Below are 19,652 nucleotides of genomic sequence, written 5' to 3'. Positions count from 1 at the left end.
GGGGCTTCGCCCGGGGCACCGCCCACTCCGGCCGCTACTTCGGACCCACGCACTACCCATCCGGAGCGTGGCGGCAGGGAGCGCCAAACGCCGCCCGGGTGACTGCTGCTCTCGCGGCGTGGCGAGGCGCTGAGCCGCCCGGGCCACCAGGGCTTTCCGCGCGGCGCGTCTCGGAGGAGCAGAGCCCGCGCTCGGGCGATGCCCGCCGGCGCCGGCCGCTCGCTGTCCTCGCTGCAGGAGCCGGTGGGCGTGGGGGCGTTCGGGTAGGCGAGGGCGGCTCGGGAGGCGGGCGTGCAGGGTGAGCCCGAGGTGAGCATCCCCCGACGGCCGACCGGGCTGGCGGGCGGGCGGACCTACGCGCCCAGGGAAGCGGCCGCCGCGTGTCCGTGGCGCTTTGGCCGTTGTAAGGGCAGAGTGGAGGTTTTGCGAGACTGCTTCGCCTTGATAGTTCTTGACTTCTTGGTTCATCTCTTTGAACATACTGAAACTTTTCGGGTCCCACAGTGGCGTGGGTGCAGAAAAAGTCTCCAGGCCGTCAGGTAGTTGAATATGAGCCACCAGCTCCACCCATTCCTACTGAGTTTCTGTCATTTCCACTGATGATTGATTTTATTTGGAATGCTCAGCTTGAGGTAGGTACACGGCCCCCCTGGTGGCCGGGTGGAAAACACTGTTTAGTCATGATGTTCCAGGAAGTGGAAAGGTCGAGGGTTATTGGTAACTCCGAGGCTGTAAAAGAGAACACCGTTCCCCTCAAGTTTTAAAAACTGTGGGCTCCAAGTGCAATGTAAAGCACCCCAACACCGTAAGTGCATTGTTTGCCTTTTGGGGTGACAGCTGAATGTGGGACTATTTCGAAGTATAAAGTGGAAGTAACACAAAATTATAATTCGCTCATTTAAGTTTTTGAATTTGCTTTTTGGCAATTATGTGTTTTGTGTATGAGTTGAGGGAATAGAAATGGTACAAGCTTTAAGAAAAGGGTCATTGAATTCACATTTTAAAAATAGTTAAATTATTAGATAGTCTAAAAAGGTTTTAGGCTTCATTCAAAATATGTCGTTGTTCATTGGAAAGGAGGGTACATTTTGACATTAGAGGCCAAGGGGACTGAAGGAGTGAAATCATTACTTATAGATATTTTCAATGTTCTGTCATTGCTCATTTTCTTCAAAGCTTCTAATTTAAACAGACACATGCCAAAGCTGTCTTTATATCTTATTGCCCAGATATTTTAAAATCTGAACCTAATCGAAAAGATGTCAAAATTTTGGAGACAATGCCTGAAGCGTCTTTAATAGCCATGCACATTTTCTTTTTAAAATTTTATTGAAAAATTCGGGGCCTCTGACTGGCTCAGTCAGAAAGGCAACCGACTATTGATCTCGGGGTCATGAAGTTGAGCCTCACGTTGGGTGTAGAGATTACTTAATAAAACTTTAAAAAATTGATTGAAGAAATCATGACTAGGGAAAAATTGGAATTCTCTTTAGAGGTTAGTTAACCAGCAGGAAAAATAGCATGATAACTTTTATTTACATTTTCTGAAATTTTAATTTAGTGGCCAGTGATAATTTTAATTTTAGTATGTATTTCAGCCATATGTTTATAGTTTAATATGTTAAAAATGTTTTATCATTTTGCAGTATATACATGTGAAATCATTGTGTCTTATACCTGAAACTAGTAAAATGTTATATGTCGCTTATATTTAAATTTTGTAAATGTTTTATACAACCAGTAAAATATAATTATAGTACTTTATTAATAAAATATATCATGGTTCTTTACTCAATTGCAAGTGACTTGAGGATCACTTTTTCTCTCAGTACATCAACTACTAGGCACTTTTATAAAGTTATTTTTTATTATACTGAAGGATGATATACTGTACCTGGATTGCAGAATTTTTAAATTAGAGAAAACAATCACCATTTTCACAATACTTGAAGATAATTTTAGAAAACTGTCAATTATGTTTTTAATAGATGTGTTACTTTGGTGTGGTTTTGCTGTTTTCCTGTTTTTTCTCTCATTTATTTCTAAATACTTTTGCTTTCATGAAGGAGGATTTAGGGGATTTGAAGTTCCTGCATGTTATCCTGTTAGATGTGATGGAATCTGATTAACTGCAAACCATGAATATGTTGCACAGTTGGGATTAGTTTTCCTTTAGCTCTTAACCTTTTTTTATTAATATTTCTTGCTTATTTTTATTTGTCAAAAAGGAACTTTTTTTGTTTAACAAATATTTCCAGAATACCAGTGTTTTATTCATTGATATTTTTTGTGTTTATAAGTGCTGTTTTTAGGCTGATTTGTTTTTACTTTGTAATACTTTCAGTTTTATGAAGTTAGTCCAGATGTAGGCTTAGATTGTCAGAAATTAACTTTTTTAGGAATAGCTCTATTTTACAAGGTGAAGTAAAGTTGCATAGTAAGCTGAGCAAACTTCAGAGAATTTTAAACTCCTACATTGAATAAACTTGATGATTGCTTTAATGAGCAATTTTGTCTGTTAAGATAGTCCCTGAAGTCTGGTAGCAACTCTATATCCTTGGCATGTATAATCCACATAATGCAAAGCCTTTGTAATTACTGCTCTTTGAAACTAATGATAGTTGCTCCTGAGAGTCTGTCTTTAATTACAACAGCTGAGACTTCGGCAAAGCTGCTGCTCCTGCTTTCACTAGTGCGGCTGTGGATATATGTGAACAATTAAATCCTTATCAGAACATAATTTTCGTATTGGATGGCTTTGGTAGTGCTTATTAGACCCTAGATATATAAAAATGTTTTTATTTTTAATTTTTTCTGACAAGTTTTTTAATCTATAACTCAACTTGAGGATTTGGAGGACAATATTATGATAGAGAAAATTACTGTTGTATCTAGCTTGTCAGGGTAAGTTGTGAAACCTGCACACACACCTCAAGGGGAGAAACACTTTTTGCCAATGAAGGTAAAATTTAATTTCTTTTTCACTTTTATAAGCATAAGCTTGTTAGCACTGGTATGTTTATAGATAGAACAGCCAAACTGCGAAGTGTGTATGTGAGAAAGAGGAAGAAAGAGGAGAAAAATGAACAAACGGTATTTTTTATATTAAATCAGCGGGGACCATTGTAATACTCTTGTCTAGAGATTCTTAGGATACATGGACTTCAGTGGTTTTTTGAAGCCCCTGATTGTCTGCAGAAAATGTGTGGATTGTGTTGATTTTTGCTGAGGAAAACACATACGTCATTTAGAGTCATGAGGCTCTAAAAGGTGTGAGCCCCTCTGCCCCAAAACGGATTTAGTTGTAATAAACTTGAGGTTGGTTTACAGGAACACATTACCAATTTTATAAACTGAAATAGCTAGATATTAGCAGAACTAGGACTCAAACTTAAGTTTTTCACTGCCAATCCTTTGCTGCTTTCATTAGTCTACAGTTGCACCTTGTTGTGACTTTTTAGATAGGCCAGTGTTCTGTACTCTGTGGCTTACAAGTAAAGCTTTTAGAGAGACATTTCAAGTTCATGTAAGCATTTTAATGACAGGTCTTAACAGGATCTATGAGCAAAAAACAAATTATGTAAAGGATGATATGAACAAATATTTCCTAATATAAATAGATGAAAGCATTGCCACAGTTTTGTGCCATTAATATAAAAGAACAAATCCAAACGGGATAAAGCTTTTATAAAATCAACAAATTCTTTATTAGAATTACATATTGTAATAGTGGTCAGGGAAGTCTGTAAGCCCTTTGACCTTGGGGCATAGGGCTTTTTTTTTAAGGTTCTATTCAAATTCCAGTTTTTTAAGTTTCTATTTCAAATTCCAGTTAGCTAACACACAGTGCTAACACACAGTGCAACACCAATTTCAAGTGTACAACGTAGTGATTCAACACTTCCACACAACACCTGCTGCCCACCACAGCAATCCCCATCACCCATCCCCCCACCACCACCAATTTCGTCTCCACATCCAAGAGTCTGTCTCTTGGTTTGCCACTCTCTCCCCCTGACCCCCTTGCGTATCTGTTTTATCCCCTAATTTCCACATGTGAATGAAACCACACAGCATCATCCCTCTCCAGCTGACTCACCCTGCCCAGCAGAACACTCTCCAGGTTTATATATCCTTTATATTCTGTAGGGTATATTGTATATGATGACAAATTTAGGCAAGGAATAGGAAGCAACTTCAGCAAAGAGCAAAAGGACAGATTTTAAAGAAAAATTCCACAAATCCATCTTTCTATCTCAAAAATCCAACCTTTCGTTTTTGCACGTGTCTTTCAAGCCCATTTCAATCAACCAAACCTAGTATTGTAGTTTTTCCAAGTTTATTATGTGCCTGCCCATCTGAGGTATTTAGCACATACAAATACTTGCACTTTATATATTTTTGTTCTCTCTTAAAGCTAAAAAGAGAATAGGGCTTCACAGGTCAATAAAATAACTATTTGAAAAAAAGAGGATGAATATTAGATGATTAACATTAAGCTTGTAAGAATTTAAAAATTCTATCTCCTTATGTAATTAAACATGCACTAATATGGGGCGCCTGGGTGGCACAGCGGTTAAGCGTCTACCTTTGGCTCAGGGCGTGATCCCGGTGTTATGGGATCGAACCCCACATCAGGCTCCTCCGCTATGAGCCTGCGTCTTCCTCTCCCACTCCCACTCCCCCTGCTTGTGTTCCCTCTCTCGCTGGCTGTCTCTATCTCTGTCAAATAAACAAATAAAATCTTTTAAAAAAATGCACTAATAATAATAACCAATATTTAGCACTTTGTTCTGTAAGTTAGTCAGTGTTGTATGTATTGTACATATTAATTTAGTTAATCGTACAGCGGGAGAGTATTGATTAACGGAATTAACGAGTAGATATTTGTTAATTTTCCTATTTTTAATATATGAAGAAACTGAAGCACAGAGAGATTAAGTAACTGGTCTGGAGTTGCATAGTTAGAAAGGGGCAGAACAGGATTTGGAACGAGGTGATCTGGCTTTACCAAACTGTCATCAAAAATATTTATCTCTGATCTATGGCATGAACAAGTCAAATAATTTTCTTTTAAAAACAGTTTATTTGAACCACTTACACTTTTTTTTTTTTTAGGAAAATTAATTGCTGCAGATTTTCTGAGTCTGAAAAACTAAGGGCAAATTGTTCTGTTTTGTTCACCCTATATTGATGGGCTATCTAAAAGTTGTACTAAAATTTTTGGTCTAACAGAAATTAGCAGAAATGACCTAAGTTCATTTCTCTGCCTAGGGTGCTGTAATCGATGTTTTAGCTAGTTTGCTTCTAGAGACTCCATAATACTCAAATATTGCATACAATTTCTTTGAAGTCTACAGTCTGTCTACTTGGTATAATCCCCACCAGGTTTATTTCAGTATCTTTTTTTTAAGAGAGGGAGGCAGAGAGAAAAAGAGAGAGGCAGCCGGGGGAGTGGGGAGCGTGGAAGGAGAGAGAGTATCTTAAGCAGGCTCCATGCCCAGTGTGGAGCCTGAGGTGGAGCTCGATGCAGGGCTCGATCTCAGGACCCTGAGATCATGACCTGAGCAGATTTCAGGAGTCAGATGCTTAACCCACTGAACCACCCAGGTGCCCTTTAGACAGTTGCATTATTAAATTGCTTCTATGGAATTTTTGAGAAAACTGCTTGTTATTACAGTCAGGTAGAATCTTAAAATGAATATGATGTTAGAAATAGACAAATTATATTAAAGTCCATTCTTGATGGGAATATTAGTAAGGATGCACATTATTATTGCTAGTTGTTATCTTCTCACATTTAACTTAAATATGGAAAAAGAGTAACTTTTAAATGAACGCCCTGATTCTTTTATTAGAAGAATATATAATTAGATAAATTTATTTAGAATTATAATTGCATATTAGTGTTTGCTGGATATGACTCCATTACAGATATACATGATCCAATATTAAATAGTTATCTTTTAAAAAATTATTTTACCTTTCTGATCTCAACCATGCATTTCTTTTAGGTTCAGCAGGCCTGGAATAAGTGACTGATGATTGGTGGCTACATTTTCCATACAACATGTGTAGAAAGGAAACTGCTATTAAATTCCTTGGACCAACACAGAAAGATAACTTAATATTTTTAAATGAAAAGAACACCTTGAGTAGCAAGAATGATTCAGTGTACCATTCATTGACATTAAAGGGCAATCTGATGAATACTGTTGGTTTTTAATTAGAAAACAGTTCAGTGCAAGAGGAAAAGTTGATTCAGTGTTGGTCAGTCCTAGTTAGAAATTTATCAAACAATGTTTCATGTATTACCTGTATACATTCATAAGAATGAATTTTGTGGGTTATTATCCATTCATCTGTTCAAGGGCATCTTGGCTCCTTCCATAGTTTGGCTATGTAGACATTGCTGCTATGAACATTGCGATGCATGTGCCCCTTTTCACTACATCTGTATCTTTGGGGTAAATACCAGTAGTGCAATTGCTGGGTCATAGGGTAGCTCTATTTTTAACTTTTTGAGGAACCTCCATACTGTTTTCCAGAGTGGCTGTACCAACTTGCATTCCCTCTAACAATGTAAGAAGGTTCTCCTTTCTCCACATCCTCTCCAACATTTGTTGTTTCCTGCCTTAATTTTTGCCATTCTAACTGATGTAGGGTGGTGTCTCAGTATGGTTTTGGTTTGAATTTCCCTGATGGCTAGATGCCCTTCAACAGATGAATGGATAAAGAAGATGTGGTTCTTATATACAATGGAATATTACTCAGACATCAGAAGGGATGAATACCCACCATTTGCATTGACATGAATGGAACTGGAGGGGATTATGCTTAATGAAATAAGTCAAGCAGAGAAAGACAATTATCTTATGGTTTCACTTATATGTGGAACATAGGAATAGTATGGAGGACATCAGGAGAAGGAAGGGAAAAATGAGGGGGGATTAGAGGGGCGATCAAACGAACCATGAGAGACTATGGACTCTGGGAAACAAACTTGGGGTTTCAGAGGTGAGGGGGATGGGGGGATGAGTTAGCATGGTGATGGGTATTAAGGAGGGCATGCATTGCAATGACCACTGGATGTTACACACAAATAATGAAGCGTGGAACACTACCTCAAAAGCTAATGTTACTAACATAATAAAAAATTTTTTTAATTAAAAAAAGATGAATTTTGTGGGTTTTTAGATAAGACCAATTTTAGAGATTACTTTGTTGGAGAAAATAACTGATAAATTTTCTACAAGGATTAACGAAGGAACTCTTTATTATTCTTTCTCTTTCAAGAGTTTCATGTGTTTAATTCCCTTGAAAATTGTATGTCATTTTTTTTTAAAGATTTTATTTATTTGACAGAGAGAGAGACAGCCAACAAGAGAGGGAACACAAGCAGGGGGAGTGGGAGAGGAAGAAGCAGGCTCATAGCGGAGGAGCCTGATGTGGGGCTCGATCCCATAACGCCAGGATCACGCCCTGAGCCAAAGGCAGACGCTTAACTGCTGTGCCACCCAGGCGCCCCGGATGTCATTATCTTTAATCATCTGATTATTCCTTTGTATTTCCCTAATGTCTTTTTTAAAATCTCATAGCGGCAATAGATTAGCTACTAATCTTATTCCTGTGCTTTTACAACAATTCCCTGACTCTTTTTGTATGTAATTTTCTTCTGTTACACAGAGAATGCACTCAGTTTGGAGTTCGATTGATTGATCTATTCTTAATATTTCACAGCCTGGTAGCATAATTGACATCCATATTTTACACCCTTTTGGCAGTACATCTGATTTTCAGGCCATCTCTCTGTTTATATCTGCATAGGGAGGAAAGAAGTGGCTTAGGCTGGGAAGGTGGTGCCTCTCTTATTATTTCATTTGCTTTTGACTAGTTTTCAATACACTAACTTGGAGGAAGGCATTCGTTGTATTTAATAATTGGGCTCACTAAGTAGTAACAATTAACCTTTGTGTTCATCTATAAATTATAAAACAGGTTGATATATAGGAGAAAGATAGGTAATCCAGGTTTTTTTCCATGTTGTACGATAAGATGCAAATGATCCTTTGCTAGTTTACTTTGTGGTAGAGTGGTTCTGTTTTGCTTAAGCCAGTCAGAACTTGGGTACTTGAAAAGGTTGAAGGAAGAGCTAGGACTGGAGGATTGACTTGATAAGAGTTGAGCTGTTTTCTCACCTTTCTGGGTAGCCAGGATGACCCTGGCCTCTTTGTGGAACCTGATCTATTTTTCCCAAAGCTCCTAGACTCCACAGGGAAAGAAACCTTTGGGGGCCCCTTAACTTTAATTATTCCCCTGATGGAAAGCAGCTGGACTAGAAGTACTCTTTCCCATAGGCTAGACTCTTGGGATAGTCTTTTAAAAGGTATAAATTACTTTTAACTTTGCTCTCATTTGACCATCTATAATTAGATACAGGATCCTCCTTGGGCCTGAAGGGAGCGCCTTCCCCAAATTTTTAGAGAAATCCACTCATACAGTAGAGGACATTAAAACAAAATGTGTAGGAGTTCAGAGTCACAACAAAATCATGGAAATGTCTGAGTACTAGCTTTTGCTTCTAGTTTAGGAAATCCCTCATATTGGAGGTTGGTTGAGGCAACATAGACAACGGAACATGGGTTGTGATAAAATAGTTAAACCACATAGTTTAAAAGGTAATCCATCTGTTCCCTATTCTCTTTGCTATCATGGTAACAGACTAAATCTCAGCAACAACTATACATGAAAAGGGCTTGAGAAATGAACTGGTAATTCTTAGACCTTTCTTTTCTGGAGTGCCCAGATTTTATGATGCCTGATTATCTGGATTGGTGGTTTTCAAGGTGTGGTCCCTGGACCATCAGCATCATCTGGGAATTTATTAGAAAAAAAATTCTTGGGCCTCATCTCAGACATACTGAATTAGAAATTCTGGAGGTGGGACCCAGTAACCTGTGTTTTAATAAGCCCTTCAGGCAATTCTGATAACATGTCAAAAATTGAGAACCACTAACCCTAGATCATCAGGGATGGGCCATATGTTTTTGCTTTGCTAGTCCATTGCTTCAGTATACATACAGTTATTACTTATGTGGTATTATTGCCTATGAGTACACCAGGAATAGGCAATTACATTGTTAATTACATTGTGTTAATTATGTTGAATGGTACCCAAATTGAAATTGTTAGTGGCTTTCAGAGTTCTTTTTACTTCCTTGTCTTTCCTTCTTGCTGAGTACCTGGAACAACGTAGCTGCTTGATGAATACTTGTTAAACGATTGCCTGCCTTCCTTCCCACCCCAAAAGAGGAAAACCACATTCTTTTTTTCATTTCTTTTAGATTCTTCCTTTGCAGGAGCATTAAGACTGAAAATGGTTTCCAGTTAAGAACATTTCTTTATCCTAATAGTGACTGGTTGAAAGAGATTGCTAATACTAAAAATGAAAAAGAAGGGAAAAAAAGAAATAACTCTTACGTAGCTGATTGATTCGATGCTTTCCTCTGATTGATCTACTAGATCTCAAACCTAGCTAACATCAGAATCACGTGGAGAACTTGTCAGATCACAGATTGCTGGGCCTAATTCCTAGAGTTTCTTTTCTTCTTCTTCTTTAAGATTTTATTTATTTGAGAGAGTGAGTGAGTGAGCATGAGCAGGGAAGGGCAGAGGGCAAGGGACAAGCAGACTCCACCCTCAACAGGGAGCCCAACTTGGGGCTCGATCCCAGGACCCTGAGATCATGACCTGAGCCAAAGGCAGACACTTAACCAACTGAGCCACCCAGGTGCCTCTAGAGTTTCTGATTCAGTAAGTCTAGAGTGGACCAGAAGATTTGCATAGCCAGCAAGTTCCCAAGTGATATGGATGCTGCTGTTTAGAGACCACAATTTGAGAAGCACCCTTGGTTCACTGAGACCAGAAATATAAGTAATTTCCTAAATGTTAGCTACTGCTGCTTGTGTAGCCAGTGATCTACAATTTGGAAAGTATAGCATATAACTGGGTAACACACTTACTGAATAATATTTTTTTAGAGGATTCTATTAAAATCTTTTTCAACTCAAGACTTTTTTCATAGTTCTTTAAAAACTGATTCAAAACTCAGCCACCTAAATAATTGAATTATAGATTCTTTACCCAAAACTTGCCACACTGACCATTTCTCTGCTTCTCTGCTTCTTTTCACCTCAAGCGTTGTTGAGTTTAGCTAAGCTACTTCACGGTATTGCTGCCTCAGCAATCATTTTGTTTGGCCAGGCAGCTTTTGGTGACCTTAAACTGACACCAACCCCCTCATGCAAATGCATGCGCTAGATACTAGTCCTCAGAAGTCACAAGCAAATGGAAGTTTCCGAAATGACTTCCCGGCAGCCCTTCTGATCAGCAGTCTCCTGTCTCCCGTTTCCTTTCCTCGAAGCACGCTTAATAAGACCCCAGCATAGTTTAGCAAAACTCTGTTCTTTTGGTTTGAGTTGACCAACAGCTTAGCCCTGGAACCCCAAAACACTCCACCCACAGACCCTAACCACCAATCCAGATAATCAGGCGTCATAAAATCTGGGCACTCCAGAAAAGAAAGGTCTAAGAATTACCAGTTCATTTCTCAAGCCCTTTTCATGTATATTTATTGCTGTGCCCAGGTCTTGCCTCTCTGTTTGCACTCTGCCTTGATCTCCCCGTGGTCCCTTGAGGCATGTCAGGTACTTCCTTCAGGACCTGTAAGAAATTTCTCTTCAGTTCCTCTTGTGGTCTTTTGTTGACCTTGGCTCACCATTCCAACATTCTGTGCTCCACTTAGTGTTAATTGACAAATTCATAGCAAGCTTACTTAATTTCCAATATAATTTTATACCTAAACACGTGTTGCTTGTTTATTTTAAGTTGATCTGTTTCTGTATTTTCTGTACTTAAATACAAGTTCCTAAAGAATGGGAAAGTTGACATTTCTTGTGGATTTTTTCTCACAACTAAACAGTTTTGTAGATTTGACTGTCACTTCAATCCTTACATATAATAATACATTCTTAGCATCTCCTGAAACAGATTAAAATGAGGTGAAACTGAGGCTTCCCCCCCAACTCTTTCATAAGCCTTTTTTTCTTGCTAAATGGATAGATCTAAAGAAGAAAATCTGAAGTGTATCAGTGAATATAGAATTCTCATATTTAGTAGAAACTAGTTGAACGAGTATTTTCAGCCATACCCATAAAACACGTATATGCCTCTGCAAATTAAATTCAATGTTACTGTAGTTGATAGGTTCTCGTAGAGAAGGGTCTAGAAGACAGTTTTTTTCTTTTAATGGAATGTCTCCCCGAATTTTTTTTTAAAAGATTTTATTTATTTATTTGACAGAGAGACAGCCAGCGAGAGAGGGAACACAGCAGGGGGAGTGGGAGAGGAAGAGGCAGGCTCCCAGCACAGGAGACTGATGGGGGGCCCGATCCGTAATGCCAGGATCACGCCCTGAGCCAGAGGCAGATGCTTACAACTGAGCCACCCAGGCGCCCTGTCTCCCATGAATTTATGGAAAAGTTTACCAAATCAGTACCTTCTTTGTTAAATCTGTAGTTGGTGTTGCTCTGTAATTTCAGTGTCCCCGTAGCCAGTATTTCAGGGATCTGCCACTGTTTTGCTATTTCAGAAAGTCTGTAACACCTCTGCGCAAGTGTTTTTGTGTTACTGTCTTTTCTTGAACAACTTTCATGATTAAATTGAGTACTGGTAACTTTTACATCCTTATACATATTTGTTTTTTATACACTCTAGTTGTGTTAATTTACAAGTTTGCTTCAGATTATTATTAATGCACTGACTTAAAAAGTATCCTTTAACTTACCATAATTACAGTAGATATGGAAATGCCACACATGAATTTCCAAATGTAAATATTATCCATATAATTATTACTAAATATTTCATACCATTATTGATATTCTAATGTGAATGCCAGCTCTTATCATGGGAATTTGTGAGTGATAGACCATCACTATTAATTCTCAGAATTTTTAGTTTCTAAGGTGCCTGGGTGGCTCAGGTGGTTTAAGCATTTGCCTTTGGCTCACTCAGGTCATGATCCCAGGGTCCTGGGATGGAGCCCCAAGTCAGGCTTCCAGAGTGAGGCTCCCTACTCTGGGAGCCTGTTTCTCCCTCTCCCTCTTCCTGCTGCACCCCCTGTTTGTATTTACTCTGTCTGTCAAATACATAAATAAAATCTTAAAAAAATTTTTTTTTTAGTTTCCTGATTATTTGGCATTTTATTTTCACATGTCAGTCTCTCATCCCTATTACTTTGATTAAACTTACTGCTGATTGTTTCTTTATATTCTCTACTTTTATTTCTTTGGGTCTCTTTGGCAATGACACTTCATTAAAGCACTTGCCTAAAACATGGGCAAAATAATCAGTAAAGGGTAACGTTCTTTTGCTTTTACAGTTTTAAAATGGGTAGTAGTAATGTTTTCTTTTCAAAAGTAAATCAACAGTGTCTATTTTAAATACCTTTTTCAGGGCACCTGGGTGGCTCAGGTCATGATCTTGGGGTCCTGGGATCAAGTCCTGCATCGGGCTCCCTGCTCACAGGGAAGTCTGCTTCTCCCTCTGCCTCCTCCACTTGTGCGTGTGCTGTCTTAAATACATAAATAAAATCTTTAAAAATAATAATTTTTTTATTTTCTTGAGCGCTTAAATTGGAAAAAAGAAGAACTCTAGAATTTGGAGTCCAAAGTTTTGCTGGATGTTTCACTAATAAAAAAACAGAATGAGTGGGGGAGAAAAGAGGAGAGAGGAAAAGGAGAAAGAATGCAAGGGTGTGATAGAGAAGGCACTGAGATATGTGGCAAACAGATTCCTTCCTCCCCCCAAATGAAACAGGACTAAAAGGAAAGCAGAAATCAGGAGGAAAAACTGGAGAGGATAATAAAGTGCTTATTCTGAAGGGAGCTTCCGACCATAATTCTCTTCATGTCTTCCTTTTTCTTTTTTTATAGGTATTCCTTTGTCATTTTTCATGTATGGACTGAATCCTGAGCATAACTGTATGATGGTAGATTCCATTGAGGGGTGGTAAGTATTTCAAGTAATGCTTTTGCTACTGCTGTTATTTCTAATACTGTATTGATTTTTTTCAACTCACTATCGGTAATCTACTTGATAATTGACTTATAAATAATTTGACAATAAAAAAGATGTGAGGAATATGTGTATTTTTTCACACATTGGAGGAATACTTTAAAAGTATCTTTTGCAGTAAATAGTTATTGGGTACTTATTTTGTGAGGTTCTGTGATTGATGTTGGAGATCGAAAAATGGGTAAATTATAGTCCAGTGGAGAACATTGGCCCATACAAAACTGACCTTTACCATACAGTATTCAATTTTTGAATAAGTAAAATGGAAAGTCAGGCTAATGTGCAGATATTGCTTAGAACATTTGTGTTATTCAAGGTTTGGAATTGCCTTTGAAGTAGTACTTAAACAGAATAAGAAAATAGTTATTTTGTAGCCAGATTTTTTTCATTGCTTCATTTTTAATCAAAAGTGGTATTGTGTGCACACATATTTCTGTTAATCAAACTACCCCAAAAAAGTGGTATTGTTACATTTGGTCAGCCACATATTAATCAGATGGGTTTTAAATTGTATTTGCTTAATTCTAAAAACAAAACATCTCAGAGGATGGAAATTAGAACAGCTGTTGACATTTAAGAAATAAAAGTGCCATAATCATAGACAGAAGGACTCTAAGGAAATAAGTTTTCTAAGTAGTTTAAATGTTAGGAGAGGTATCAAGGCTTTTTAACTTACGAAGCTGTCACACTGTTATCACATCAACTTGCATACACTGTACTATTTCTTGCATATGCCTGTATGTGCAACTACAGAAAAAATGTAAACAAATAGAGTCTGAAAGTGGTAGAAAGAAGGGTAGGTATAGGAGGAAGCAAAACATTTTATAGTTTACAGTACAGCTTTAAGCCTTACTGAAACACAGATGAGAAAAGTAAAGCTTAGGAGCACACATTTAGTGAGTGGCAGAATCAGGACAAGAAAGCCATGTCTGCTGACTTCTTGTATAAAGTCCTTTCTTTACTATATCATAAATACTACAAAAACATTCTTTTTCAAGGTAATTTCATAAAGACAATTTGGATGGAAAGTGAGAAGTTGGATTGTTAAGTCACAGGAGTTTGAACTCTGTAGCCAAGTGAGCCTCAGCTACTTGTAACTGGGCCTGAGAAATTAAGATATTTTTCTATGAATGTTTTAACTAATCACTGTGATCAGGTCCAGACTTTCTTGCATCTGGGGAGAAAATTGCTTATTCAACCTTAGCAAAGTCTTCAAAACAAATCTGAGAGTTTCTCTTAATTTTTATTTGATATTCTCAGATTTTTATTTGTTAACATTTCATAATATATTTATTACGTTCTCCCCCAGGTAGTAAGATTTTATTCTTCCCTAGTAGTCCAAATTAGTGTAATTTTACTATAAATCTCTAGGAGTTTAAATAAATAGTGCAATCTAATGTATGATATTTTCTTTTGATACAGCACATCTTTCTAGAGAAGTGGTTGATATGGGCAGTGGTTTTCAGAACACAGGTTCTACTTGTCTAAACCTTCTTCTAAACCTCAGTAAAACAAGGATCAACAGTGTAGAGCTATTCTCCTGGGAATTATGTTGGCTTTTTCTTTTTTCTAATCTTCCTCGTTATTCGCTGTTGTGAATCCAGGTAGCTACTGGAATTACTGTGTAGTTATTATAAACCCTTGTCTCTGATTCACAGTAATGGCCTCAAGGGAAGTAGGACTCAACAGATGGCTCATCTTTCCAAAAGGATTGCTAATCTCCACATGGTGCTCTTTCTAAAAGATACTGAAATTTGGCAGTGGCAGAATAAACAGGATGATCAGAAAAATAACATAGTCCTAATGTCCATCTTAAATAAAATTAAAAGTATAATAAAACTACTCAAGCTTCCTTTGTTATTTTAAGTTTTCCAGTAATTTTATATGAAGAAGATGGAGATGATCTAGAAATGTCTTTTATTTAATAATTTCTACTTTTTGTGGATAAGGGGTGGGTTTGTGTTTTTTGTTTTTTAATTTACGTAAGCAGATTCTACACCCAACATGGGGCTTGAACTCACAACCCCGAGATGAAGATCTGAATGTTCCACCCACTAAGCCAGCCAGGTGCTCCTAAGGGGCAGTTTAAAAAAAAAAAAAAAAAGTAACTTGTGATTATCATTTTTCTGCATTTAGGCATTCCCAAGTCCTTCTGTCCTCATAAGCCAAACCTCAAGAACTTGAAAGAGAGATAAGTATAGAGCTTCCTGAGTCACCCCAGTGATAAAATTGAGCTTTCTTTAAATGTGTATGTTTACAAAGTGTAGGGGCACTTGGGTGGCTCAGTCAGTTGGGCATCCAGCTCTTGGTTTAGGCTCAGGTCATGGTCTTGAGGTTGTGGGATCAAGCCCTACATCAGGCTTCACGCTGATCGTGGAGCGTGCTTCGGATTCTCTCTCTCCCTCTTCCTCCCTGCCCTCCCACTCATGCCTGCTCTCTCTCTCTCTCTCAAGACATAAAATAATAAAAAATAAATGTTTGTGTTCACAAAGTGTTGACATATAAACCTTTGGATAACTTATAAATTTATCTAATGGGATATGTGTTGCATAGTAAGGCTACATAGATGTTGAATCTGAAATCAGTAAGAAGAAATGATCTGATGCTCAGCCAGATGCTGCTGCCCAAATTGATAAACAAAAGTCAACAACATTCCGTAAGTGAAACAAAAGAATTAACTTACAGATTTTACTGATAGCAGTTTAGGGGCATTCTCTGCTCCTTCAAGGGGTTATAAGCTTCTAGTCCATGAAAAACAATGTATTGTTTAACTTTATCTTTCAGTCCCCCCTCCCTAATTTAACAGACATTTGTTGAAAATCTGTTTGTGTAAAGTTAGGTGTTCATTATGCTATATGGGGTTTTTTTGGTATGAGCTTTTTTTCTTCTCTTGTTACAGATCACTATCCTTTTGATTATGACCTTGCTATTTTATGTTAGTTCAGCCTCACCTGTTCGAGAGCTTTGAAAATTCCCCCAGTATTTATATTTTCCCTCTGAGTGTTCTATTTGTTTATTATGGCATCAAAAGGAATTTTTCCTTCCAGTTTTCTGTCACCACCCCATTCCTTTCCATGGGTCTGGATTTTTCTGCTTTTGGTCTCCTCGGTGTAATGCTTCATTTTCACTTGGAGACTCTTCATTACCAGAAACCAATACTGGCCATTGTGCTAGTGCTGCAGACACTCTCTTTAACTTTTTTTTTTTTTTTTTTTTTTTTAAGTAGGCTCCATGCCCCAGCGTGGAGCCTAGCACAGGGCTTGAACTGATGACCCTGAGATCAAAGACCTGAGTTGAGATCAAGAGTCAGACACTCAACTGACTGAGCCACCCAGGCGCCCCTCTTTACCTTTTTGACTGCAGTCTTTTGACATGCCTCCCATTCCATCTTTCCTATTGTGCTTTTTTAGCTTCCTTCTAACCTGTTTCCCTTTAACCATTGTGGTTTGTTTGTTTGTTTGTTTTTACCAGCTTCTTTTGTCATACTTTGTATCATGATTGAAGCTAAATTTGCTCCTGGTCACTTATTTCATTCATAATATTCCTAAGGTTCTAGATTTCCTTTGCCCTGAAATGCCCACTGTTGCTAGAGAGTGTCATGAATGATTATACTGTATATTCATATCCAACTTTAAATTTTATATTATGTTCTCAGTATCTTATTTCATTACAAATATATAACTGTTTATGTTGTCACCACTTAAAAGGAACTAGGGAAAGAAGAAACTTAGCTATATAATTTAGTAGAGGGAGGAAACAACAAAGAAAAGTCAGAAATAAATAAAGACCCGAATAAACAATAGCATAACATTGAAAGTAATGACCAGTTTTTCAAAAAATAAAAATAAAATTGCCAGTGCTTTAACTATATTAACTAAGAAAAAAAAGAGGAGTGCCTGGCTGGCTCAGGTAGTAGAGAATGCGACTATTGATCTCTGTGTTGTAAGTTTGAGCTCCACGTTGGGTATAGAGCTTACTTAAAAATGAAATCTAAAAAAAACAGAGAGAGGACTCAACCAAAATGAGAAATGGAAGAGAAAACAATACAACAGTTAACCACAGAAATACATAGTGTGATAACTTCGCTATAAACAATTATATACTGGGGCACCTGGCCGGCTCAGTCAGAAGAGCTTGCAACTCTTGATCTCAAGGTTGTGAATTTGAGCCCTGCATTGGGTGTAGAGATTACTTAAAAAATAAAAAACTTTAAAAACAACAACAACAAAAAAAACAAGTATATACTAACATCATATAACTTAGTGGAAAAAATAACAGTTAATTCCTAAAAATGCACAAATTACCATGATTGAATCATGAATCTTGAATCCAAGAAATAGGAAATCTTAGAACAATAACAAGAATGAAAGTTGAATTGAGAATCCAAAATCTCCCAGCACAGAAAAGCCCAAGACCACATGTTTTCATTGGTGAATTCTATCGAACATTTAAAAAAATAATTAATGATGATCTTTATCAAAATCTTACAAGTAGTGGAATAGAGGAAGCACATTCAAAATCATTTCCATGAGGAGCATCTGGGTGGTGCCGTTGGTTAAGCATTCAGCTCTTGGTTTTGGTTAAGGCAATGATTTGAGAGTCTTGCCATCCAGCCCTGCGTTGAGCTCTGTGCTCAGGGCTGAGTCTTCTTGAGATTTTCCTCCCTCTCCCTCTGCATCTCATGTCTCCTGCTCTTGCATGTGCATACTCTCTTTCTCTCTAAAATAAATAAATCTGTGACTGTCTATAACTTTTTTCCTTAGAATTAATAATTGCTTTTTTAGCCTGCTTTTCTATAAATTTTTTTTCCTGCAGATGTGCTAGTGCTTGTCAGTAATGGTTTTTGGGTGCTGAGATATGTAAGTTCCTTTTTCTTTTTAACCTGGAGAATTCTCTTTTTTAATTGAAGTATGGTAGATACACAATGTTATATTAGTTTCAGGTGTATGGAGAATTCTGTTTTAGAGCCCTCCATTTCCCTGCTTCAGTCTAGACTGATGATTTCCTACAACTTGTGTGCTACTCTCATCCATCCTAGGGTCATTGCCCTGTGTTGGATCCATTCTTTTTTTTTTTTTTTTTTTTGCCTTTTTGGGTTGGGTTTTTTTTTTTTTNTTTTTTCCACCCCAAAGCACATCTTTCAGTAGCTTTCTAAGAAAGGGTATATGTTAAATATATACAAGTATCTTAGACCTTGCACACCAGCAAAAGACTTTCTCTTACCCAAGTAGGAACATTATGTGACCCAGGCAGGGTAAAAGAGCTAAGGATTCTGTAACTTTCTACCCCAGCCCTCTTTTTCCTGGTGTTACCTGAATTGTGAAACTTCCGTCTTACCAGTAAGAACAGCGGCATTCTTGTTGCACAGTCCCCATCTCTGCTTATACCAATTTCATATTCAGTGGTGATTATAGCCAAAACTACCAAAAACAACAGTATTTGATCAAAGTATCCTTTGTCTATTGATTAGGTTATCATATAATCCAGTAGCAGTGGTATAATTAGAGATTTGATCTCGCCATCTCTGCATTTCACGAGATCAGTGAGTCTTAGAACACTGAGATGGTTCCAGTTAGGATAAACAGAGTCTAATTAATACTGTTTTTAAATTTATAGTTACTTCTTTAATAAAGCTAAGAATTCAGATTGATAAAAAATGTTAAACTTAAATAAATCATTTAAAGCCAAATTTTAATATAGTAATATAATTCTGGTTGTTCAGGTTCCTCCTAAAATATTAAGGCCTATTTTCTTTGTCAGTAATGGGCTAGGTATTAGGTCAGGTTGAGTGCCAGTATACTTTAGGAAATTTATAAAGTGTAATAGTTACAGTATGGAATGCATTTGGATTATTGAAAAAGAGTAAAATTTTGGTGGTCACAATTTTTTTGTTGACAGTATTCAGCTGCCACTCAGTTGTGTAACACGTCTATGTTTTTTCTGTTGTAGATTGCCATTTGATATAAGATCTATCAACTTAATAGTAATCTTTGGTGGGGGAAATAATAAATAGTATGTTGAAATTCATATTGATTTTAATAAATGTCCTGATTGAGCAACATTGAAATTTGAAAAAAATATGTTTCCTGGAAATGATATAATACAATAATTATATCAGTCATCAATCATATGTATATAATGAAACCTCGTGAATGAGTGGGAAGAAAGAGGGAGGATATTTACTGTAGATCTATGTATATAATGAAACCTCGTGAATGAGTGGTAAGAAACAGGGAAGATATTTACTGTAGATCTGTTAAGCACAAATTTGTCTAAACCCTTCTGTCTGTATTTTTTTTCTAGCCTCACTTAGTTGTTCATCTGGTATAGAATTGAAAATTTTCTGTTGAAACTAACCAAGGTTGCTATATACCAAGCCGATGACTTGCCTGCTATCATATTTCTTTTTTTTTTTTTTTAAGATTTATTTATTTACTTTAGAGAGAGTGCAGCAGGAAGGGGCAAAGGGAGAGAGAGAGAGAATCTTTTTTTTTTTTTTTTTTTTTTTTTTTTTT

General features: G+C 37.3%; 1 protein-coding gene across 5 annotated transcripts in view; it reads left to right on the top strand.

Moving 5' to 3' along the window:
• The first annotated feature begins 66 nt into the window (after positions 1 to 66).
• TEX15 (testis expressed 15, meiosis and synapsis associated) overlaps positions 67 to 19,652 on the top strand; it is an 84,819-nt gene continuing 65,233 nt past the window's right edge. The window contains exons 1-2 of one of the 5 annotated variants that reach the window (XM_034647644.1): positions 67 to 263; positions 12,996 to 13,071. The gene's annotated coding sequence lies outside the window, so the exon portion shown is untranslated. The other 4 variants (XM_034647645.1, XM_034647646.1, XM_034647647.1 and 1 more) reach the window with 4 other exon arrangements.

Source organism: Ailuropoda melanoleuca, chromosome 18 (assembly GCF_002007445.2).
Source record: "Ailuropoda melanoleuca isolate Jingjing chromosome 18, ASM200744v2, whole genome shotgun sequence".
Lineage (NCBI taxonomy): Eukaryota > Metazoa > Chordata > Mammalia > Carnivora > Ursidae > Ailuropoda > Ailuropoda melanoleuca.
The sequence above is the reverse complement of the archived record's forward strand: the minus strand, read 5'-3'. Positions and strand labels throughout refer to the sequence as shown.